The sequence below is a fragment of the Chamaea fasciata genome, unplaced genomic scaffold, assembly GCF_029207755.1.
Source record: "Chamaea fasciata isolate MVZ Bird 193981 ecotype frontalis unplaced genomic scaffold, bChaFas1.0.hap1 SCAF_14, whole genome shotgun sequence".
Lineage (NCBI taxonomy): Eukaryota > Metazoa > Chordata > Aves > Passeriformes > Sylviidae > Chamaea > Chamaea fasciata.
Window position 1 is genome coordinate 19,249,314 of NW_027094099.1, and position 24,758 is coordinate 19,274,071.

Sequence of the window (24,758 nt, forward strand, 5' to 3'; positions counted from 1 at the left end):
GGTTGGGGCGTTTTGGGGGGGATTTTTGGGGGGGGGTTTAGGCTTTAACCCGCGGGGCAGGAGCCGGGAGCGCTCCGAGAGACCCCGGGCGGCTCTACCCCGGGCGGGGGTCGCTGGGTTTGGGGTATTTTTAGGGGTTTTTTTGGGGGGGACGGTTTGAGTTTTCACCCGCGGGGGCAGGAGGCGGGAGCGCTCCGAGACACCCCGGTCGCTGGTTGGGTTTGGGGCAGTTTTGGGGATTTTTTTGAGTGGTTTTTAGGCTTTAACCCGTGGGAACAGGAGCCGGGAGCACTCCGAGACACCCCGGTCTCTGGTTGGGTTTGGGGCATTTTTGGGGTTTTTTTTTGGGGGGGGGTTTTAAGCGCTCACCCGCGGGAGCGGTTCTGCCCAAGGCGGAACTTTGGATTTTGCTAACGCGCAAAAACAACAACAAAAAAAAAGAACCGGCGGTTTTGAGGAGCAGCAGCCGTGGGGGTAGAATGTGACAGGAATCCTCCCAAAAATCCGAGGAAAAGACTCCCCCCCCGAAAGTCGACGGGCCGTGTGTGGGTGCAGACCGTGCGCTCCCTGCGAGGTGTTAGAAGTTTCCGAGTTTCCTCGCCGTTGGCACGGGCTCGGCGTTCGCCAGGAGGGCTCCTGCCTCCCCCCTTGGAGCTCGCAGATCAGGTGGATGTTAAATGTGCACCCTCACGGGCGTGTTACAGCTGTAACATAAACGACGGCGTGTGTCGGGTGTGACTGAGGAAATATTTTGGCTTTCCCTCGAGGTTTGGCGTGTATCAAAAGGTGTCGTGCGCTTTGAGTTTTAGGTGCTTTAAGGAGCTGTCAGCAGGTAAAGGAGCATCAGCTCCTCAGCGTGTTGTGACTTTGTGCGGGTCGGGACCCTTCAGATCCTCCTTTAAACCCTGCCCTGGCCTTGGTTTTTTCTGGGAATCTTCAGACCATATTGAGCTGTGGAGTCCTTAAGCCTTTTTTTAAATTTTTTTTTTCTTCCCCTTTTCAAACCCTCTTTCCCACGTAACGAGATCAAAGGGTTAAGATGCGATTCCAGCGCTCGGCTGTTTTGGGGTTTTTTTGTTAATTTTAGCGTGGCAAATGGAATACGGTGTGTTTTGGTAACAGCAGCCTGCTCGGGGTTGTGTGATTCCTTTATCAGCAAGTGTGACCCAAAAGGAGTTAAAAAGAGGTGGGAAATAAGGGAATAAAGTCATTCCAAACCCCTTTCATTGATCACTCTTAGGAATCTCCTAGAGAGAAGTCGCTTTTTTTAAAGAATTAATGCTTCCTAAAGTGCTGTTACCCCCTCAGGGATGTGGAGGGTAAATGCCAAAGTCACTGTTTTATTCTGTTTTATCCTCAAATTGACTCTCCTGCTCGGGTTGTGGATGTTGTGGTACTTGCAGGCAGGGGACTGGAGGATGGCACTCTGTGAAAAGTTGGGCTTTTCTTTCTGTAGCCACGGGGAGCTTGGCAGTCTGCTTGGCAAAAAAAAAAAAAAAGGCAATTACTTCATAAATCCATCCCTTGAAAGACCTCAGGACATTCTGATGGTTTTTTTAAAGGTGTGTGGGTGGGTCCTGCTGTGTCAGGGTAGAGAAAGGGGGACACAGAATCTTGGTTTTGGGGTTGGAGCCGTCACCCTGCAGCTCTGCAGGCTCTCAGGTGCTGCAGGAGGTGAGCAGGGCTCCTCAGGAAAATGTGGCTCATGGAAAGCTCTCACAAAGTGGTTGTAAATCCCAGAAAACATGCTTTTCAGTTCCTTTTTTTTTGTGAGGAGTTGAAGGGAGGGTTTGTGATTAAGACTCTGCAGAGTGACCAGTGAATTCCTTTAATTATTTTCATTTTCTCAGGTAAAACCTTTCACGCTTCTCCTCTGATTAATTAACAAACGGGATTGATTTCAGGTTTAGTGACCTTTAAAGAACTAAAACAACTCTAATACTTGGGCAGGGACTCTTTTTTTTTTTTTCCCTGGCCAGAAGAAGTTTGTCAGAAAAAAAACTTACTGGAGTTTCTAAAACTTTTTGTTGCCTTCCTGTGCAGAGAACCCCGGGGGTTGTGTGTGGGAATTAGGGAATGTGATATGATGGGCGCTGCTGCCAAAGGGAAAATTAAAAGTTCTTGCTCCCCTCCAGGAAAACAGTGGTCAGTCCTACTTGCCACGATTTTTCATGGAGCTTTAATCATGAAATTGCTTTTCCTGTAATGTGTTTTCTTACCACAGGCCAGAGCCTTTTTCAGCCTTTTTCGCCCCCTTTGGGGAAAAAAAAAAAAATAAATCAGATAAGATGAAACTTAAGTTTGTGAGGTTACTGAATTCCTGGGTGCTGGGGAAGGTTGGGATAAATTGGAGCAGTGTGTTTTCCCTTCTTAAGGTAAAATAAGGAAAGTTTGTTCCTCTGCAGAGTTTGTTCTTCTCCCACACCCCATAGGCTGAGGCAGACGTGAATTTTCCTCATCTTAATTACTATTCCTGCCTAATTGCACCCAGGCTCTAATTCATCTCCAGGTAAAGCTATTTAAAGCTCTTTCTAATTGGAAGGAGTACACTTGAGTGATTAAATCTTTCCCTTCAATATTTCTTACATCTCTTCAAATTGGTTATTAGGTTGTTGTGATCTTCGCTTCCCGCTCCGGCGTTTCGGAAATCGTCCCTCAGTTTGCAATAATCAATTCAATTAAGCACGGATCAAAGGAGGGGGGGGAAAAAAAAAGAAAGAGCTCGTGTTGAAGAATTGTCATTCTTGATACTGTCCTAAGGAGCTGGTTTGGAGAGCGCATGCTGGGAGGTTTTCTCCTTTGTTCTCTCCTTTTTAAGAAAGTGCCTTTGGGGATTGAGGAGATCCCTGGCGTGTTTCTCGTTAGGCAGAATTTATACTTTAAATATTAAAAAAAAAAAAAAAAAAGTGAGGCAAGAGTTTGAATGAAAACCCATCACGGCATTTCCACCCAGTGGTGAGGAGAACAAAACCGCTTTAGGAACGTTCTCAGCTGGGAAATACCCCTCCCTGAAATCCCGGGGAGCAGTTTTGGGGATAGCAGTGACACGTGGACCTGTGGAATGGCAAACCCCTCGTTTCCGTAAACATCATCTGCCTGTTTCAGCGGTCAGCCAGGATTTGACACTCCTGCTCCACGAGCTCTTTCTGCTTCACCCTTTTCTCAGTTGCTGAGGTGGCCTGTTGCTGAGATTAAAGTCAATATAATCTGCTTCTCGCTGTTATCTGAGCCCGTGGGTTACCTTGGTTCACGCTGTAATTCGGTGGGTGGCAGCAGAATTGGGTTTTTTAACTGATTTTTTGGGCTGGGTACCTCTCTTTTTTTTGAGCTTTCGGTCATGGACACTGGGGTTGCAGGTATCAGAAGGATAAAATTGGCAGCTGAGCTGTCGAAGCCTCAATCCATAACCCCTTTTTTTATTGCCAATAAACCCCAGATTGTTGTGTGCACATAAATCCAGTGCCGGTGTACTCGTGGGTAAACCTTCCCCATCCTGGGAGGGGGTGAAATCCATGTGAGGAGGAAGTATTTCATAGTAGTTATTTCTAATGGATTTACAGGTGGTTTTTCTTCTGGTTATGAAGGTGTTTAGAAATTCCAGTTGGAAGCAGGTAGGAGATGCACCTTCTTTAGCTTTATTGCAGGAGAAAAACGTTCCTGCAGGGAGGAGAAGTGCTCCGGACTGCCTGGCCATTGGTCGGAATATTCCTGGAGCCGGCACACGAGTTAAAAACATCCCACGGAGCAGGCTGTGGAGAGCTCAGCCTCCTGCGATATTGAGGTTATTTATTTCTGGGGCTGGAGGCTCTGAGTGCTGTGGTTTTAGCCTGCCCTGCATCCCCCCCGAGCCCAGGCAGGGCAGGGCCATCACTAATGGGTTTGGCACGGGAGGGGATGGAGTTCCTGGAACCTCTTCTGGGGAAATCAGCGTCTCAGCAGTTCTCTCTCAGTGCCATTAGAGCGAGAACCAAACCAGAGCTTCAGGCACTCTCCCTGTAATTGTTCCGAGATGCCCCCAGCCCTCTCCTTCCTCTGGAGCATCTCCTGGCGCCCTTGTTTGTCCTAAAGCTTAGGGGGAATTGGGGTCTGACCCTTCAGAGCATCTTCTGAGTCTCTGTTTGTCCTAAAACTCGGAATAAGGTGGGGGCTGACCCTTTAGAGCATCTCTTGGAATTCTTTTTTGTCCTAAAGCCTGGAGTGGGGTGTGGCCTGACCCTTTAGAGCATCTCCTGGAATTCTTGTTTGTCGTAAAGCCTTGGGTGAGTTGGGGTCTGACCCTTTGGAGCATCTCCTGAATCCTTGTTTGTCCTTAAGCTTTGAGTGAATTGGGCTCTGACTCTCTGGAGCATCTCTTGGAATTCTTGTTTGTCCTTAAGCTTGGGGTGAGGTGGGGTCTGACCCTTTAGAGCAGCTCCTGGAATCCTTGTTTGTCCTAAAGCCTGGGCTGAGCTGAGAGTTGACTGGAGCATCTGGAATCCTTGTTTGTCCTAAAGCTTGGAGTGAACTGAGGTCTGACCCTCTGCAGCATCTCCTGGAATTCTTTTTTGTCCTAAAGCCTGGACTGAGTTGGGGTCTGACCCTCTGCAGCATCTCCTGGAATTCTTTTTTGTCCTAAAGCCTGGACTGAGTTGGGATCTGACCCTCTGCAGCATCTCCTGGAATTCTTTTTTGTCCTAAAGCTTGGAGTGAGGTGAGGTCTGACCCTTTAGAGCATCTCCTGGAATTCTTGTTTTTCCTTAAGCTTCAGCTGAGTTGGGGGCTGACCCTTTAGAGCAGCTCCTGGAATTCTTTTTTGTCCAAAAGCCTGGACTGAGTTGAGAGTTGACCCTCTGGAGCATCTCTTGGAATTCTTTTTTGTCCTTAAGCTTAGGGTGAATTGGGGGCTGACCCTTTAGAACAGCTCCTGGAATCCTGGTTTGTCCTAAAGCCTGGGCTGAGGTGGGCTGGTGCTCTCCTTCCCTGTGGCACTGGGCTCTGCTGAAAGGATGGAACTGGGAGCAGAAGTCCCTTGGTTCCTTGGCAGTCAGCCTTTTGAGGGGGTTGGTTTTTGGATCACTCAGTGTCTCAGAGGATTTGTGGCTGGAGAATGGATTTTCTCTCTTTGGGGTTTTTCTCTTGCACAGAGTGTTGGTGTTTGTCTCCTCGAGGGAAGAATTTCCCCTCCAGCCCTGAAGCTGTGTCACAAATGTCTGTTTCCAGTGTAGAAACTTTGGCTTTCCAGGTGCCCTCCTGATGGAAAAGTCGCCTTTGTCACCCTCCACAAAAAGCAGTGACAGCCCTTTGAGAGCCCCAGATTTCAGGGAGGAATGCAAACACGGCTTTTACATGGAAAACCTCTCTGTAAACACCTTGTGTGCCTCAGCCTGTGCTGCCCCCCCTTCACCTCTGATGAGCAGAATTCTGCCTGCCAGAACCACAAATAAAGGTTTTTCCTGTTCTCGAGCGGGGAGAAAAGGGGAAATGCCCGTTTTGAGAGCTGGATTTTGGGATCCTCGGGGTGAAGCTCAGGTGTGGACTGTGCTCTGTCCCTGCCCCAGCTCCGTGCAGACCACTGAGTGCTCGGAGTGTTGCTTTGGGCCTCTTAAAGTGGAGCTGATTGGATTTTACCATGCAGAAATTGCACGTAGCGTACCTTCAATAGCAGCCTGTTCATGGGAACGAATGCCTTTCTTAAAGGTAGAACCTCTGGCTAGGGGAGAGGGACGACGAGGAGAAAGGAGTTTACAAAAGGCTGCTTATTTCTGTGATTTCCCTCAGTGCCATCAAAGCCATTCCGAACGCAGTCACTGCCAGAAATAGCGGCTATTTCCAAGGAAATGAAAAGATAAACTGGAAGGTGTTAAACCTTTGAGGACACGAGGAGATGGTGGTTTTGCTCTGAGCCTGCCGGTTTTCGGCGGCAGGTGAGCAGGATCCAAACCTTCCCTTGTCCCTCTTTGGCTGAGGCTCCTGTGCTGGTGCAGACTGCATTTATTGATCCGGGAGCTGGCCAGCGGTTTGCTTCATCTTGTTTTCCTTTTGGCATCTCTGCCCTGGAGGTTGGATCCCGAGGCTGGGGAGGAGTGGGAGGGTGTTGTGGGCTCGTCCTGGGGTATGGGAAACAAAGCCACGAAAAGCCAGGGCACAGTCAGACCAGGGGTCAGCCCGAGCTTGACCTTCACGTCTGTGGGAGATGATGCACAGGAGATTTATTGGGGAGGTGGCAGGGTAATTAATGAGGAGGAAAAGGAGCTTCTGAAAGCCTTTGCTTGGGGAGAAGGGAGCCCTGGCCGTGTGGGAGTTTATTTAGGGGGCAGAGATTAGTGCTGGCCACCTGGTGGGGGATGCTCCGCAGCGAACTGCCCGTGGTTGGCTTGGGAGATGGGGATGAGCTCTCTGGACACAGCTGATAACCCTGGGTGGGCTCTGCCTGCTCCCCACCTCGGCCTGGGCTGCAGGAGAGGCTCCAGGGGCTGCTTTCCCTGCAGGAAGGATGGCAGGGAGCAAGGAGGAGCACTCCAGTCTCGGCCTTGGGGCTGGCACAGCAGCAGCTCCTCCTTGAGAAGTGGGGCATGCAACTGCAGGTGTTGCAAGGAGGACACTGAGCCCAGCTTTCCATGGATATCCTGTCTAAACCCAGCTTAGAAAAGCCAGACCTCTGAGCTGTGCCCTGCACAGATCTCTGAGAACATTCATCACGTGTCTGCACACTCCACTGGCTGTGGCTACAAAAGATGCGGCTTCAGGTGCTGCAGCCAAGCAAGGAGGACACAATTTATATCAGGGCTGGAATTACTGGGAAAAAGCACTCGGGATAAACACATAAGGGACAGGGAAGGACACAGAGGTAAAGGAATTTGCCTCCAGAAATTGGAATTTCGGAAGCAGTGAACCTTCAGAGGGGAGCGGGTGACACAAATGAAATCGTTGTCCGTTTTGGAACTGGGGATACCGAACTCTCCCGCTCTTTTCCCTTCTCCCATGAAATCCAAGGCTCTGTAGCACGTGGGAAACTGAGCTCAGTGTCCTCCTTGCTTGGCTGCAGCACCTGAGGCTGCGTCTTCTGTGGCCACAGGCAGTGGGGCGTGCAGACACGTGATGAATGTTCTCAGAGATCTGTGCTGGGCACAGCTCAGAGGCCTGGCTTTTCTAAGCTGGGTTTAGACAGGCCATTCACCTGAAAAATGGGATGTATGAGACGGTTTATACAAGATGCTCGACTGAGAAATGATGAGTTAAGGGTGGAAAATAGAATAGAGGATGAAAACAGCAGCAGACCGAGTTTTGCTTGGCGCTTCAGCTTAGGTGCAGCTCCCTGTTCTGTGTTTTCTTATAAAAAGCAGAAGCCAAGTGCAATAGGGATGATTTGCTTCAGGTGAAATCTGCAATCTGAACTGCAGGAGAGCCCTGTGAAAAGTTGCGTGGATGAGACTGGTTTTGACACATCCATTCCTCACTCATCTGGTTCCTCGAGACTCCCCGACAAGATGATCTCACTCCTGGGCAGATGTTGTCTCTCGTTTCCCTGGTGCAAAAGCAGAGTCCGAGTGTTTGTGGAGATTTTCAGCTCCTTGGAAGAGCTGTTGGAGGCTGTGGATGGAGCTGTGGGTGCACCTAGAAAGGCACAGCAGCAGGAGGGGAGAGAGAATCCAATCTGTAAGTTTTGGTGGGTTCTGTGTTGATTTAACAGCGCCTCTCTCATCTCTGAATCTGCTGAGGCCACTCCATGGCAGCCCTTCAAATCTTTTTATTTTCAGCTGTCAGAGCTCTTGTTGCTTTGAATCACAAGGGTTTTAAATAATATTTTCCTAAAGGGTGTTCACCCAGGTTTTCATTCAGTTAATTCTCCTGCTTTTACCTCTTTGCTGTTAAAACTTGACTCTTTCTCTTCTGCAGTGACGTTTTCATTTGAGGCCCCTGACAATGTCCCTTGGGGTTCGGAGGAAATGGCTAAAAATAAACGTGTTAGAGGCTGGTTCTGAGGAATGGAAAAGTGACCCAGGGTCCCTCCGGCCTGGTGCTGTTCTCCTGCAGCTTCTGGAAATGAGTGAGGGGGGCACAAAGTGGGAGGAATCCCCTCCCTGCGGCGTTCCTCCATCTCCAGCCACTTCCAGCTCAGCCCTCTGCATCCAGCGGGGTGGGAGAGCTGGATAAAATAAACCTATAAATATAATATAAATAAAATAATTCTGTTTTCAAATCCCTCTCCAGGTTTCTCTTGAACGTTTCTGACCTGGTTTTGTTGCCAGTGTTTTGGGAGGGAATTCTGATTGAGCCTGGTTCCATCCCTGGGTGTTGGGATGGAGGAGGACGAGCAGCTCGTCCCTCTCCAGCTCTGGGTGCTGCTCGTGGTTTTCTACGTTGGATCAGAGCTGTCCCCAGGTCCTCTGTTTTTAGCTGGAAAACTCTTTAATTATTTCTTCATTAGGGAAGTCGTGCTGGCCTTCTGCCATCCTGTGAACATTTTCCACTTCTCATGTGTGTGTGTTTGTATATATAATTATTGAATATCTTTTTTTTTTTTTAAATGATGACACCACCAAACCCACCCACACTTGGAGCTTCGGGTGAAGCAGGAATTCATATAATTTAGATTGATTTTTTTTAAAATTAGCTCTCTGCTCCCTTCCCAACCATTTCTCCCGGTGCTTTGTGCTCTGGCAGCTGAGCTGACCTTTCCATACCTGTGTTTACCTGGAGCCCAGCAGTGGCAAAGCTCACCCCGGAGCTCTGCTGTGAGAAACAACGTTCACTTTCTAGGTAAATTTTTTTTTTTAAAAATGGGGTTTAATAGAAAATAAGACAATTGGGAGATAGGAAAAAAAAAAAAAAAAAAGCAAAGTCCACACTCTGCTGTATCAGAGTCATTCCTTAAACACCCTTTCTATGGTATCAGAATATTCACATTTTTCCATAAACTAGTTTCTATATTCCGGGAACTGTTCTGCATGGTCCCTCCTTGGGTTTGCCTTTCTAGAGCACTCATGTTTCTTGGCTGTGTCTTCATTATCACCTTCATTATCACCTTTGTTATCACCTCCAGCTCGGGCCTTGGTCCAGACTTCCTTCAGATGGTGGATGCTGATAGTTGGTGTCTCGATGGCAGGGTCTCCTTTGCATGTTCGCTGGGTGTTATCCCGACCAAACAGACAGTTTTATGGAAATTTTATCAATAGCAGGGGCTCCTTTACTTGTTCACTGGATGTTATTTGAATTAAACAGACAATTTAATCATATTTTATCAATAGCAGAGTCTTCTTTACATGTTCACTGGGTGTTATTCTGACCAAACAAACAGTTTTAAGCATATTTTATCAATAGCAGAGTCTTCTTTACATGTTCACTGGGTGTTATTCTGACCAAACAAACAGTTTTAAGCATTTTTTATCAATAGCAGAGTCTTCTTTACACTGGATATTATTTGAATTAAACAGACACTTTAAGCGTACTGTATCAACTGTGCCTAATTTTCTTTTCTAATAGCAGGAATAAAAATCTTCCATCCTTACCACAACGTCATTAATCACGTAGCACGCATCTTGCCAAAAGCCAGCTTCAGAATATGAATTCATAACAAGTTTGGATTGCAGCTGAGCATCCAGGGCCTGCTTTTGTTCCCTTCAAGGAGTTTTTGGTGCTGGAGGAATGCTCAGCCTGTGTGCGAGGCTGGATTTTTTCATGGTTTTCCTCCGCCCTGTGCTGTTGTGTTGTTTTTAGACACACGGAGGACTCTGGGGTGGTGCCAGGCTGTGTGGAGGGGGAGCAGAGATGTGCTGGGACTTGTTTCCTGTGTTCGGTTCACTCCAAAAGTTCGGTCAGATGTGCCTTTGGGTTCTTTTTTAGAGGACAGTCACACGGTTTGGTGAAAGGCTTGAGCTAATTAATAACTGATTAACTGCGTGGGCTCCGTTTCTTGGGCCCGCACGGTGATGTCTTGGTGCCTTTATTTTTTATTTTTATTTTTCCTTTGGGCACAGAGGCTGAGCAGTATGGGGAAGCAATTCAAACATCCTCACCTGGAATTAGGAGTTGCAGGTTGTTACCTTCAGGAAGGTGAAGCCAGTTCACACCGAAGTTCTGTGCTGACAGCCAGAAAAGGCCTTGTTTTGTCACCAGACCCTGAACAATCCCTTGTGTCCTGGTGTGTGTGTAGAAGGGACGGGCAGGGAATGAATTCATGGACGTGTCAGAGTTATTCAGGGGCCATTAATGAGCTGCAGAAGCCTTGTCGGTATGCAGATTCCTCTTCGGGTGGGATTGGGGTGGGTGGGTAATGAGGATAGGGTGGGAAAAGCGAGGGAATGTTTGAATCAGAAACTGCAGCTCTGTCTAATTCGGTTGGGATTTTGATCCCTTTGCTCTCAGAGTTTTCTTCAGCAGCTCTTTGCGTCCTGGTTTATTCCCGTGGCTGGAGGCCAGTGGATGCAGCAGGATCCTGTTTGGAGTTCACTTTGCAGTGGTTTTTCCTGCGTTTGAAATCTGAGGTGTGGCTGAAACTTGGCTTCTGGAACAAACCCCTCAAACTCTTTGTTTCTATGCAGGGTAGGGGTTATTGTGGGAATGAGTTAATTGCCTTCAGTCTGATGGTGAGAAAAAGTGTCTGGAGGATGAGGTGGTGGGTTGGGGGAGTGAAATCTCCCTCTTCCCACCAGGCCAGTGTCCTCAGCCTGAGCCAGAGTGCTGGGGAAACGTCCCTATAAATGTTCCTTTAGGCCCTGCCGTGCTCTGTGTGGCCCCGGAAAGTCTTGCCCGCAGAATCTATTGAATTTCCCGGCTCCCTGCGTGCCCGAGCCGATGGGTGACAGGCTGGTGTCACACAGAGAAATGCGCTTTCCTGCCAGGGACACAATACCCCAGAGTTTGGGGGCTGGAAGGGGATTGTGGGGTGGGGATCAGCTTTGCCAGGAGTTCAGGCCTGGCTTAGGGTGCACCTTCATCCAAACCCTTTTTCCTTCTGCTCGCTGGAGGCTGAAGAGAAGCGGGAAGGTTTTCTTCCTCTGCCGTTCTTGTGTCACCTCTCTGCGTTTTCACAGGGTGCGGGGAAGCCCCTGTGCCTTGTGGCTGCTGGAAAAAGTGAATTTCTGCTCTCCCTGTGCCTTCCCCTGTGCCCACAGAGGGCCAGGCCTGCATTCATCGGCCTTGTGCTGCTCCTGGGTGGGATCCGGGATTCCTCCCGCCTCCTGAGCCTTCATCCCTGCAGCAGCAGCAGCAGCATCTTCATCCCTGTCCCACAGACCCCTGAGCCAGGGTCCCCAGTCCTGCCTGGGCTCTATCATCATCATCATCATCATCATCATCATCATCATCCCTGTCCCATGGCCCCCTGAGCCAGGGTCCCCAATCCTGCCTGGGCTCCGTCATCATCATCATCATCATCATCATCATCATCATCATCATCATCATCATCCTCATCCCTGTCCCATGGCCCCCTGAGCCAGGGTCCCCAGTCCTGCCTGGGCTCTGTCATCATCATCATCATCTTCATCCCTGTCCCATGGCCCCCTGAGCCGGGGTCTTCAATCCTGCCTGGGCTCTATCATCATCATCATCATCATCATCATCTTCATCATCATCATCTTCATCCCTGTCCCACAGACCCCTGAGCCAGGGTCCCCAATCCTGCCTGGGCTCCATCATCATCATATCATCATCATCATCATCATCATCATCATCTTCATCCCTGTCCCATAGACCCCTGAGCCAGGGTCCCCAATCCTGCCTGGGCGCCATCATCATCATCATCATCATCTTCATCCCTGTCCCATAGACCCCTGAGCCAGGGTCCCCAATCCTGCCTGGGCGCCATCATCATCATCATCATCATCTTCATCCCTGTCCCACAGACCCCTGAGCCAGGGTCCCCAATCCTGCCTGGGCGCCATCATCATCATCATCATCATCTTCATCCCTGTCCCACAGACCCCTGAGCCAGGGTCCCCAATCCTGCCTGGGCTCTATCATCATCATCATCATCATCATCATCGTCATCATCATCATCATCATCATCCCTGTCCCATGGCCCCCTGAGCCAGGGTCCCCAGTCCTGCCTGGGCTCTGTCATCATCATCATCATCTTCATCCCTGTCCCATGGCCCCCTGAGCCGGGGTCTTCAATCCTGCCTGGGCTCTATCATCATCATCATCATCATCATCATCTTCATCATCATCATCTTCATCCCTGTCCCACAGACCCCTGAGCCAGGGTCCCCAATCCTGCCTGGGCTCCATCATCATCATATCATCATCATCATCATCATCATCTTCATCCCTGTCCCATAGACCCCTGAGCCAGGGTCCCCAATCCTGCCTGGGCTCCATCATCATCATATCATCATCATCATCATCATCATCATCATCCCTGTCCCATGGCCCCCTGAGCCAGGGTCCCCAGTCCTGCCTGGGCTCTATCATCATCATCATCATCATCATCATCATCATCATCATCATCATATCATCATCATCATCCTCATCCTCATCCCTGTCCCATGGTGTGCCTGGCCCAGGGTCCCCAGTCCTGCCCGGGATTATTTCCTTTGGGAAGGGGAATCTTTTCGTGATAAATCGTGATTTCCCGTACCTGAGGTTTTAGCTGATCTTGTCCCTTTCCCCCTCTTTTCTCCCGTCTTTTCCCCCTTTTTTTCCTCCCCTTTTTTCCCCTTTCCCCCCATAGTTTTTCCCCTTTCCCTCCCCCATGTAAGATGTTTTGGAGGCTTTTCTATATTCCAAACCAAATCCAGTTTTCGACTTTGGAAATTCCTTTCTCGAAGGGAATTTCGCCTCGAATTCCCAAAGAAAACCTGAATTTTGTCACATTCCGTGATTTTTTTTCCCCCCTTTTTCGATGTGGATTGTGAGCTGCTCCCTCGGTTCCGCAGTTTTCCCTCTCCTGGGGCACCCACAGAGCCACTGGTTGCTTTTCAGAGGAAATAAGATTAAACGATGTGCTGCCTTCACCTGGCAATCCAGGATCCAAATTTGATATCATTCTTAATTAAAGCTCCCTGAGATTCCAGGATGGCGGGCAGGGCTGATGCCTGTGCTGCCGCCCAGAAAAATGGGACAAATGAGGAGGAAAAAAGGGATCATTTGGATATTTTTGGGTGCCTTATCTCACACCTTGGAGCGTTCTCTCATTTGGAGCTAATTATTAGCAGAGTTGGGGTGGAGAACTCATTTGTCACTCGGGGCACTGCGGGGGGAAGAAATCGCTTTGCGAGGGGCAGAAATAACATTTTCTCTGCGGGTCCTGGGGGAAAATCTGCGTCTCCCGCTGGAATAAAGAGTTTTAATGCAGCTGGAGGGGACGGGCACGAGGCGGGCGATGGCTCCTGTGGGTTCAGGGCAGATTCCCGGAGTTTTCCAGGGAAATGCGAGCCCTGGGAGTGGGAATGTGGGTCCTGGGGGGTGTGTGCTGTGCCCAGGCCCCGGAGCTGCTGCTGGGGGGACACCCGTGGGATTCTCCTGGAATTCCAGGTGCGTTCTTCTTCCCAAAGGTGCCCCGTGCTGCTGGCGGCTGTTGGAGGCGTCTGGGGAGGGAGCTGGGCTGTTGTCCCGTGGGGAAAGCGTGGCTGGAGGGAGCCTGGCGGGGAAATCCTGCCGGGAAAATCGCGCCGGGAGTTGGTGCGACCCCTTGGTTTGTGTTAATTGGGCATCATAAAGGGGATTTTTATTTTATTTTATTGTATTGTATTGTATTTTATTTTATTTTATTTTATTTTATTTTATTTTATTTTATTCTATTTTATTCTATTCTATTCTATTTTATTTTATTTTATTTTATTCTATTTTATTTTATTTTATTTTATTTTATTCTATTTTATTTTATTCTATTCCATTTTATTCTATTCCATTTTATTCTAGTCTATTCTATTCTATTTTATTCTTATTTTATTCTTATTCTTATTTTATTCTTATTCTTATTTTATTCTTATTCTTATTTTAATTTTTTAATTTTTATTTTCATATTTTATTTTAATTTTAATTTTTGTTATCTTAAATCTTTATTTATTTTTATTTATTGCATTTTAATTTTTATTTCATTTTTTAGTCTTTATTCTTTATTATTTTTTATTTTAATTTTTTATTTTATTTTTTAGTCTTTATTCTTTATTCTTTATTTTATTTTAATTTTTTTAGTCTTCATTCTTTATTCTTTTTTATTTTAATTTTTTATTTTATTTTTAGTCTTTATTTTTTATTCTTTATTATTTTTATTTATTTTTACTTATTTTAATTTTTATTTTATTATTCTTTATTATTCTTTTTTTTTGATTTATTTTAGTTTTAAATTTTATTTAATTTATTTTTATGTTTAAATTTTCTTTTGGTTTTTAAATTTCATTTTTTATTTTTTACCTATATTATATCATATCATATTATATTATATTTTAATCTTTTCTTTCCCTTTATTTTATTAATTTTTAACTTTTGAACGCGCTCAGGGAGAGGAAATCAGTGAATTCCTGACCTCCCTCGTGGCTTCTTGCTCTTTTTTTTATCCAAACAGAGGCATCATTTGGGTCCATTCCTGGGCTCTGGCCGTTGTTTTATGTAAACCTTTGTCCGGCTGGTTCCGACAGGACTCCGGCTCTGCCTTCTCTGTCAGCCAGCCGGGCTTCAGTCGGGAATATTCTCCAGATTCTCCATAAAAACCAGTTGATCTGCCGGTGACCCTCTCCCCAATAATCACCTCCGCTCCCAGCCGGAGCTGTGGTATCCAGGATTCCCCCGGGTGGAATTCCTGCCTCTCCTTGCCATGGGAATCAGTCCAGCACGGAATTCCCAGCTGACAATTCAGTTTAAAGCTTGGCTTAAAAAAAAAAACCCAACCTGGAGATTAGCGCAGTGTCAGCAGGCTGGTTTCACAGCACAGGGGTGATGTCCTCCCCCTGGGACTGGGACAACTTTCCTTAGGGATGAACGTAAAGCCAGCCTTGATTTGAAGCCGTTCCTTCCTGCTTTAGGCCTGGCCGGAGTCCTGGCAGACCCTTCCTGACAAATCTGCCTCACTGCTGGAGGGAATCCTGCCCCAGCAGAAACCCCACAGGGCTCAGACACTGAATTTGGGGTGTGATCCCCCCAAAACCCCACAGGGCTCAGACACTGAATTTGGGGTGTGATCCCCCCAAAACCCCACAGGGCTCAGACACTGAATTTGGGGTGTGATCCCCCCAAAACCCACAGGGCTCAGACACTGAATTTGGGGTGTGATCCCCCCAAAACCCCACAGGGCTCAGACACTGAATTTGGGGTGTGATCCCCCCAAAACCCCACAGGGCTCAGACACTGAATTTGGGGTGTGATCCCCCCAAAACCCCACAGGGCTCAGACACTGAATTTGGGGTGTGATCCCCCCCAAACCCCACAGGGCTCAGACACTGAATTTGGGGTGTGATCCCCCCAAACCCCACAGGGCTCAGACACTGAATTTGGGGTGTGATCCCCCCAAAACCCCACAGGGCTCAGACACTGAATTTGGGGTGTGATCCCCCCAAACCCCACAGGGCTCAGACACTGAATTTGGGGTGTGATCCCCCCCAAACCCCACAGGGCTCAGACACTGAATTTGGGGTGTGATCCCCCCCAAACCCCACAGGGCTCAGACACTGAATTTGGGGTGTGATCTCCCCTAAACGCCACAGGGCTCAGGCACTGAATTTGGGGTGTGATCCCCCCAAAACCCCACAGGGCTCAGACACTGAATTTGGGGTGTGATCCCCCCCAAACCCCACAGGGGCCAGACACTGAATTTGGGGTGTGATCCCCCCAAAACCCCACAGGGCTCAGACACTGAATTTGGGGTGTGATCCCCCCAAAACCCCACAGGGCTCAGACACTGAATTTGGGGTGTGATCCCCCCCAAACCCCACAGGGGCCAGACACTGAATTTGGGGTGTGATCCCCCCAAAACCCCACAGGGCTCAGACACTGAATTTGGGGTGTGATCCCCCCAAAACCCCACAGGGCTCAGACACTGAATTTGGGGTGTGATCCCCCCAAAACCCCACAGGGCTCAGACACTGAATTTGGGGTGTGATCCCCCCAAACCCCACAGGGCTCAGACACTGAATTTGGGGTGTGATCCCCCCAAAAACCCACAGGGGCCAGACACTGAATTTGGGGTGTGATCCCCCCAAAACCCCACAGGGCTCAGACACTGAATTTGGGGTGTGATCCCCCCCAAACCCCACAGGGCTCAGACCCTGAATTTGGGGTGTGATCCCCCCAAAACCCCACAGGGCTCAGACCCTGAATTTGGGGTGTGATCCCCCCAAAACCCCACAGGGCTCAGACACTGAATTTGGGGTGTGATCCCCCCAAAACCCACAGGGCTCAGACACTGAATTTGGGGTGTGATCCCCCCAAAACCCCACAGGGCTCAGACACTGAATTTGGGGTGTGATCCCCCCAAAACCCCACAGGGCTCAGACACTGAATTTGGGGTGTGATCCCCCCAAAACCCCACAGGGCTCAGACACTGAATTTGGGGTGTGATCCCCCCCAAACCCCACAGGGCTCAGACACTGAATTTGGGGTGTGATCCCCCCCAAACCCCACAGGGCTCAGACACTGAATTTGGGGTGTGATCCCCCCAAACCCCACAGGGCTCAGACACTGAATTTGGGGTGTGATCCCCCCCAAACCCCACAGGGCTCAGACACTGAATTTGGGGTGTGATCCCCCCAAAACCCCACAGGGCTCAGACACTGAATTTGGGGTGTGATCTCCCCTAAACGCCACAGGGCTCAGACACTGAATTTGGGGTGTGATCCCCCCAAAACCCCACAGGGCTCAGACACTGAATTTGGGGTGTGATCCCCCCAAAACCCCACAGGGCTCAGACACTGAATTTGGGGTGTGATCCCCCCAAACCCCACAGGGCTCAGACACTGAATTTGGGGTGTGATCCCCCCCAAACCCCACAGGGGCCAGACACTGAATTTGGGGTGTGATCCCCCCAAAACCCCACAGGGCTCAGACACTGAATTTGGGGTGTGATCCCCCCCAAACCCCACAGGGCTCAGACACTGAATTTGGGGTGTGATCCCCCCCAAACCCCACAGGGCTCAGACACTGAATTTGGGGTGTGATCCCCCCCAAACCCCACAGGGCTCAGACACTGAATTTGGGGTGTGATCTCCCCTAAACCCCACAGGGCTCAGACACTGAATTTGGGGTGTGATCCCCCCCAAAACCCCACAGGGCTCAGGCACTGAATTTGGGGTGTGATCTCCCCAAAACCCCACAGGGCTCAGACCCTGAATTTGGGGTGTGATCTCCCCAAAACCCCACAGGGCTCAGACACTGAATTTGGGGTGTGATCTCCCCAAAAACCCCACAGGGCTCAGACACTGAATTTGGGGTGTGATCCCCCCCAAACCCCACAGGGCTCAGACACTGAATTTGGGGTGTGATCTCCCCTAAACCCCACAGGGCTCAGACCCTGAATTTGGGGTGTGATCTCCCCTAAACCCCACAGGGCTCAGACCCTGAATTTGGGGTGTGATCTCCCCAAAACCCCACAGGGCTCAGACACTGAATTTGGGGTGTGATCTCCCCAAAAACCCCACAGGGTGCGCTGTTTGAACACTGACTTTGGGATTTTTGGTGTTCAGGTATGAAATAGGATCACTGACCTTCCTAAAACTCACTGAATTCGGGAATTTATTTGTGTTCAGGTATGAAATACCATCCCTGAGCTCCCTAAAAGTCACTGAATTTGGGAATTTTATGGTATTCAGGTATAAAACAGCATCCCTGACCTTCCTAAAACTCACTGGATTTAGGATTTTTTTGGTGTTTAGGTGTGAAATACCATCCCTGAGCTGCCTAAAACTCACTGGATTTGGGATTTTTTGGTGTTCAGGTATAAAACAGCATCCCTGAGCTGCCTAAAACCCACCGAATTTGGGGACAGTCAGGTTTTACCAACCCAACAGGTCTAAACTAGAAGTCGTCCTTGCCAGGAGAAGATTCCCGGGATTAATTCTCTGTGGAATTAATTCCGAGTTCTGTGGTTCTGTGCTTCCATGGGCTGACACAGAAACATTTTTGGGTTTTTTCCTGCTCTCCTCCCTGACAGATTCTTCACCTTAACGCCGAGCTTAAACCCTGCACTTTAAGCCGAGCTTAAAATTGCACCCTGACAGGACGATTAAAGGCTGTAAAAGCTCCATCATTCCCCAGCTCGGTTCAAAGGTCAGCGCCTTGCTATTAATAGCTCTGGAGCCATGGAATTCCCAAGGGAAATGTGGCTGCGGAGGGAAATACCTGCTGCCCGCAGCTTTCTGTGCTGCCCTGGCAGGGAGTTCATTGCTGGGGGAAAATCGGGGGCTCAGACGCCTGCAGGTGCCATCGTCGGGGTCTCTGGGCGTTTTGTTGGCTGAGTTTTGCCCTTCTCAAGCCCGGTTTTCTTGACGGGTATTTGATTTACTGCTGCAGTTATTACCTGTCCTTTCCGGGCGCCGATACCCCGTGCAAACAGAGCCGGCTTTGGTGGAGAGATCCTCAATCCTCCGGCGTGTGTGCGCAACAAAAAGCGAAGAATATTTATCCCTGCTGCTGCTGCTGCTGCCTCGTTCCTTCAGTTCTGCCTTAAACCCCAAACCTTGGAGGTCCCACTCCAACCACAGGAGTTTTTTCCTGATGAAACCCTCCTTAGAGCTTGGAGGATGTCAAATATTTGGGATTATTCTCCCCTGCTGCCTCATTCCTTCAATTCTACCTTAAACCCCAAACCTTGGAGGTCCCACTCCAACCACAGGAGTTTTTTTTCCTGATGAAACCCTCCTTAAAATCTTGAAAGATGTTGAATATTTAGGATTGTCCTCTCGTACTGCCTTGTTCTTTCGTACTGCCTTGTTCTTTACTTCTGCCTTAAACCCCAAACCTTGGAGGTCCTACTCCAACCACTGGAGGTTTTTTTCCTGATGAAACCCTCCTTAGAGCTTGGAGGATGTCGAATATTTAGGATTATTCTCCCCTACTGCCTCGTTCCTTTAATTCTACCTTAAATCCCCAACCTTGGAGGTCCTACTCCAACCACTGGAGGTTTTTTTCCTGATGAAACCCTCCTTAAAAGCTTGGAGGACGTTGAATATTGGTGGTTGTTCTCCCCTCTGGCTTGAACTGCAGGGAAATCCAACCTGGGGCTGTGTTGGTTTTCCCGAGACAAACGCAGGAAGTCCCAACCTCTCCTCCAGGCACTTGGGATTCCCGGGATTTGTTTCACTCCCTCCTGCAGGTTTGGGGTTTTTTTTGAGGGGAGAATTGAGTTCAGGTTTTATGGTTTAGCCTTGGGAGTTTCCTTCAGTGAGCCTTGCAGGTGGAATTTCAACTCAGGGAATGCGGTTTGTTAAAAACGGGGATTTTTTTTTTTTCTTTTCACCTTTGTGGTTGGGCAGTTTCACAAATGTTAAATATCAAGAGTTGGGTGTGAGTCCAGAGAATCCCTCTCAGGGGTTAAGGAGGCTGCTCAGAGCATGCAGGAGCTGTGTTTTTACAGCTGGGGCCTGCAGTTCCCTGGGATTCATTCAGAACCATTCCCATGCTCATCCAACACTTCCTCCTTTGCTTTTATTAGAGAAAAAAAAAGGATCAATTTTAATTTTTTAATTTTATTTTTTTTGCCTGTCTTTCGGGAAGTGATTGTGGAATTCCTGTTTCACAAGGGGGAAATCTCCGTTTGTGTTGTCCTTAACTTGGAAGGGATTTGCTGCAGAGGAGGATTTCCTCTCTTCTGCCATGATGACTCTTAATTACTAAAAGCTCACTGAAGCTCATCACCGTGTTTTTAATAACCAGAAATTTACAGCCTGGAATTGCTGTTTATAAATCAATGATCTCCCATTTTTTTTCCTCCTTTTTCTCACTCTCTTCCATCTTTTCACTGATTTTTTTTTTTTAATTCCTGTTTTTTTTTCCCCCCCTCCTTTCCCTTTCCCATTAATTCTTGGGGAGGACCTGCTGGATGGCTTCAGGCACAGAACGAAACGCTTCTCGTCGTGCTGGCAGATCAATTTAAATATGTTTTTGGAGCTTGTTCCCTCCTTCTGCTTCCCATAAACTTCCAGGAATAACTCCTTGGATTCTCCAGGTTGATTCCCAGGGCTGATAACTGGAGAAATGTCCTTTAAAAAAACCAAAACCCAACATGGATTTGAATATTTTTTGCTTTGAGGAGAGTTTTTGTGCTGCTGGATGGGTGAAAAATGCTCAGTTTGTTGACAATATCACTAAATCTTGGTGTTTACCTCTCAGGAAAGTCCTTCCCTTCTTAAAATGGGGGGAAAAATTCAGGTTTTGGATGTCAGCAGATAAACCTGGGTCTGGTCTTCCTGCAGCTCCTCTTCCTGCATTTCCGAGCGGAGTTTAAACCTCTCTGTGATTTCCATGATTTCCCTGAACGATTCCCTGGGAGACCAGCCAAGGGGAATCTCTGATCCACAGGCACCAACACTTCCATTTTCTTTCTTTTTAAACTTAATTTTCACGTGTCGCGGAGACAATTCCTGCAAATGCTCTGAGCTGTTGTTGGGCTGTGCTGAGGGCTGGAATTCCCTGGGCTGGGAATCTGCCCACTCTGGGAGTTTTCCCTTGCCTGGAACAACTGGGTTTGTGTGGAAAAGCCAAGGTTTCATCTCAGCTCTTGCTGCTGCAGAGAAAAATCCGAGTGAATGATTCTCACCTTCAAGATTTTTCATCTCTTAATAGATTTTTCTTTTTTTTTAATGTAATGATTATTTTGGAAAAGAACTGTAGGATCCCTTTGCCATGGATAATCTGTGGAGAGCACGAGGGGAATGACATCAGTGGTTGTTCTCATATATTTCAATTATTCCTGCTCACCTGGAGGCATGGAGCAGGGAATTCTCCTTTTTTTCCCCCAGGTGGGTTGTTTCAGTGTCTCCCAACACAGAAATTGGGGATGTTTCTCCCCCTCCTCATCCTCTGAGTTTTGAGTCTTTCCTGCTCACCTGGAGGCATGGAGCAGGGAATTCTCCTTTTTCCCCCCCAGGTGGGTTGTTTCAGTGTCTCCCAACACAGAAATTGGGGATGTTTCTCCCCCTCCTCATCCTCTGTTTGAGTCTTTCCTGCTCACCTGGAGGCATGGAGCAGGGAATTCTCCTTTTTTTTTCCCCCAGGTGGGTTGTTTCAGTGTCTCCCAACACAGAAATTGGGGATGTTTCTCCCCCTCCTCATCCTCTGAGTTTTGAGTCTTTCCTGCTCACCTGGAGGCATGGAGCAGGGAATTCTCCTTTTTCCCCCCCAGGTGGGTTGTTTCAGTGTCTCCCAACACAGAAATTGGGGATGTTTCTCCCCCTCCTCATCCTCTGTTTGAGTCTTTCCTGCTCACCTGGAGGCATGGAGCAGGGAATTCTCCTTTTTTTCCCCCCAAGTGGGTTGTTTCAGTGTCTCCCAACACAGAAATTGGGGATGTTTCTCCCCCTCCTCATCCTCTGTTTGAGTTTTGAGTCTTTCCTGCTCACCTGGAGGCATGGAGCAGGGAATTCTCCTTTTCCCCCCAGGTGGGTTGTTTCAGTGTCTCCCAACACAGAAATTGGGGATGTTTCTCCCCCTCCTCATCCTCTGTTTGAGTTTTGAGTCTTTCCTGCTCACCTGGAGGCATGGAGCAGGGAATTCTCCTTTTCCCCCCAGGTGGGTTGTTTCAGTGTCTCCCAACACAGAAATTGGGGATGTTTCTCCCCCTCCTCATCCTCTGTTTGGATTGAGTCTTTTCCCTCAGTACCAAAACGCACAACGCCAGCTGGGATTTTGTTGGGAACCAGTTTGAAGCCGAGTGCCAAAAACCTCCACCTTTTCAGGGCTTAAATAACATCAATTTCTTGTGCACTGCTGCGATGTTTGTGAGAAAGAATATTCCCAGAACTACAAACACCTGGGAGTGCAGCCTGCAGGTCAATCCTTGGGAAGGAACTGTGCATATCCTCTCCTTTCTCTGCAGCTCAGCTTTTTGTGGCCCTTCCGTCCCTTTATTTGCCGTCAGGACGGAGCAATCCAAACCTTTTGGGGGATTGTGCTCTGCAGCCGGAGGTGGGGGCACCTCTTTGCTCTTTGTGGTGGGGTTTGGAGCTGACACCTGCCAGGGATCTTTTTGCTCGGCTGCTGCAGGCAGCAGGGGAGGAAAACAACATTTCCTGAAGCAAAACTCTTCCGCGTCTTTCGCCCTTCAGCTTTTGCTGCTGCCAGGGTTGGGGATTGTGACAGAGAAAACGGGAGAAATTGAGGCTTTGCCATGGATTTCCTTGGGTTGTTTGCAGGGTCAGGGGTTGGATTTCTGCTGCTGGGGCTGGGTTGGGTGCTGTCAAACACAGCCGGGCTGGAGGAGGGGACAGGGATTTTCCTGCTCCTGTTGGAGGAGATTTTTGGGGACGCAATCCCAGTGCAAGGTGGGGATGGTTCCAGATGGATCAGAGATTTATCCCCAAGTTGACGGCAGCATAACAAAGCCCCGAGGCTTCAGGGCTGGATCTGTGGGTGCAGGCAGAATCCTTCTTGTCCTGCTGTGAGGAATGCTCCGCGGTGGCGATTGTCTTTGGTTTGCTCTCTGAGCCTGCTCTCTCTGTGCTCACTCCAGCTCCCCTTTACCTTCAGAATGGAAATGATCCAGCGTGGAGCAGAAGCTTCTCCCCTGCCTCGCTCCTTTCTCAATCCTCCCGTGCTCTTTGTGGGCTCATTACAAAGCAAGAGCAGAGCCGAGCGCCCGGAGGTTGTGGCCGCTCGCGAAGTGACTTTCAGTGGTGATGGCATTAAAGCCTTCAGCTGGGACTACTCCTTCTCTTGAGGGAGTGTTTGGAAAGCATTATAAATAGTGGTTTTTTCCACGTTTCAGATCTGTTTGTTTCACTTTTCCTTTCAGCTGTCAACACTTCAGATTGGAGCTGAAAACGCCTTATTTCTTTTAAGGCATCTTCATTTCTTACCAAGCGCCTCGTCTGTTCTCATTAGTGGCTCCGTGACAGTCTCAGAGCTGAGTGTGGAGAAGGTTCTGGGGGTATTCAGGGGAAAAAAAAAAACCCCAACAATTCCAGTTTTATCCAAAGGGTTTGTGGAAGGATGCAGGGAGGATTTGCAGTGAGGTCGCAGGGTTAAGTGTGGAGAAGATTCTTGGGGTATTCCGGGAAAAAAAAAAACAAAAACCCCTCCAGTTTTATCCAAAGGGTTTGCAGAAGGCTGCAGGGAGGATTTGCAGTGAGGATTTGCAGCCAGGTCTAAGAATTAAGTGTGAGGAAGATTCTCGGGGTATTCAGGGGAAACAAAACCCAACAATTCCAGTTTTACCCAAAGAGTTTGTGGAATGGGGAGTAAAACCCAACTCCAGTTTTATCCAAAGAGTTTGTGGAAGGCTGCAGTGAGGTTTTGCAGGGAGGATTTGCAGCGAGGATTTGCAGCGAGGATTTGCAGAGAGGTCTCAGAGTTTAGTCTGAAGAAGGTTCTTGGGGTATTCAGGGAATAAAAAACCCCAACAATTCCAGTTTTACCCAAAGGGTTTGTGGAAGGCTGCAAGGAGGATTTGCAGCGAGGATTTGCAGCGAGGATTTGCAGCGAGGATTTGCAGCGAGGATTTACAGCCAGGTTCCCGAGCTGTGGTTCAGCAGAGCAGAACTCTTGTGGTGGATTTGACACTTGAGCGTGGCTGCTGCCAACCTCAATAACGCCACGAACCGTCTCGTTTTGGGCTTTCAGATCCCGGCAGCTGTTTCAGTGGAGGGACAACGCTCCCCTGGCCACCTGGGCAGTGAAGATCTCCTGCAGGTGCTGGAGCTTGGAGGAGATGGTGGGAGTTTGGGGCTGGTTTTGCTAAAGCCAGGGGTAGCTCCTTGCTAATCTTGGCCCTTCGGGTTTGGGGATTAACCTCAGGGCAGTGTTTGTGGCCGAATGCTTTGCAGGGTTTGAAGGACCAGGGAGGGTGGGAGAGTTTGTGGTCCAATTCGGAGGTTCCAGATGCCGGTTCTGGGTTGGATCTTCACCCTCCAGTGGCTGGGAATTGCAGAAAACCCTCCCTCGTGTGCTGGGTCAGGTATTGTTTGGGATCAGATTCCTGGGACTGGCTGCGAAATATTCGGGGTGTTTCATGCAGGAGATGCAGCAAACCTGTCCCGTCAGTGGGCTTTAGGCTTTGTATTCCTTTCGGATTCCGTGGGAATCCCAAATCCCGCAGGGGTGTCATCATTCCAGCTGCTGTCTGAGCCATTCTGGTGGTGGGCAAGCCCCTGCCAAGCCCTGAAATGTGTTTTCCAGTGAAAGCCAGGCCCTGCAGTTGGCTTCTGGCTGCTGCCTGCCCACTTGGTGCGCACTGGTGGTTACTGGTTTCACTGGTCTGGGAAGTGTTGTCCTCAGCTCCTGGAGAAGTGCAGCAGGTGACCCGTTGTACCAGTCTGATTCATTGGATCACACTGGGAGGCACGAAGGGGCCGTGTTAATGAGGGTGTTAATTAATGGCAGGCAGGGCCCGGCTCCCCCATCCGGAACAGGACACAGAGCCCTGATGGGAGCAGCTCAGGGATGGGATGGGAATTCCTTGAGCCCAGGAATGATGGCAGGGGGTTTGATGGGATTGTGTTCACTCGCCTTTTAACGTCACTGATCTTTCTTTGGGCCTGTGGGGGTCAGTTCTGCTGCATGGCGCAAGCTGAGGGTTGGCACAGCTTGGATATTTTCAATGTGCAGCAGCTCTTACACCCAGCAGGAGCAGTAAAAAATTATCAGCATCAGAGATTCCAGCAAGTGATTAGAAAGTAATTCGAGTTGCAACCTTT

The 24,758-nt window shown here is 48.9% G+C and overlaps 1 protein-coding gene across 1 annotated transcript in view; it reads left to right on the plus strand.

Annotated features, from left to right (window-relative positions):
* PIAS1 (protein inhibitor of activated STAT 1) overlaps positions 1–24,758 on the plus strand; it is a 67,757-nt gene that overhangs the window by 749 nt on the left and 42,250 nt on the right. The gene's annotated exons all lie outside the window — the stretch shown is intronic.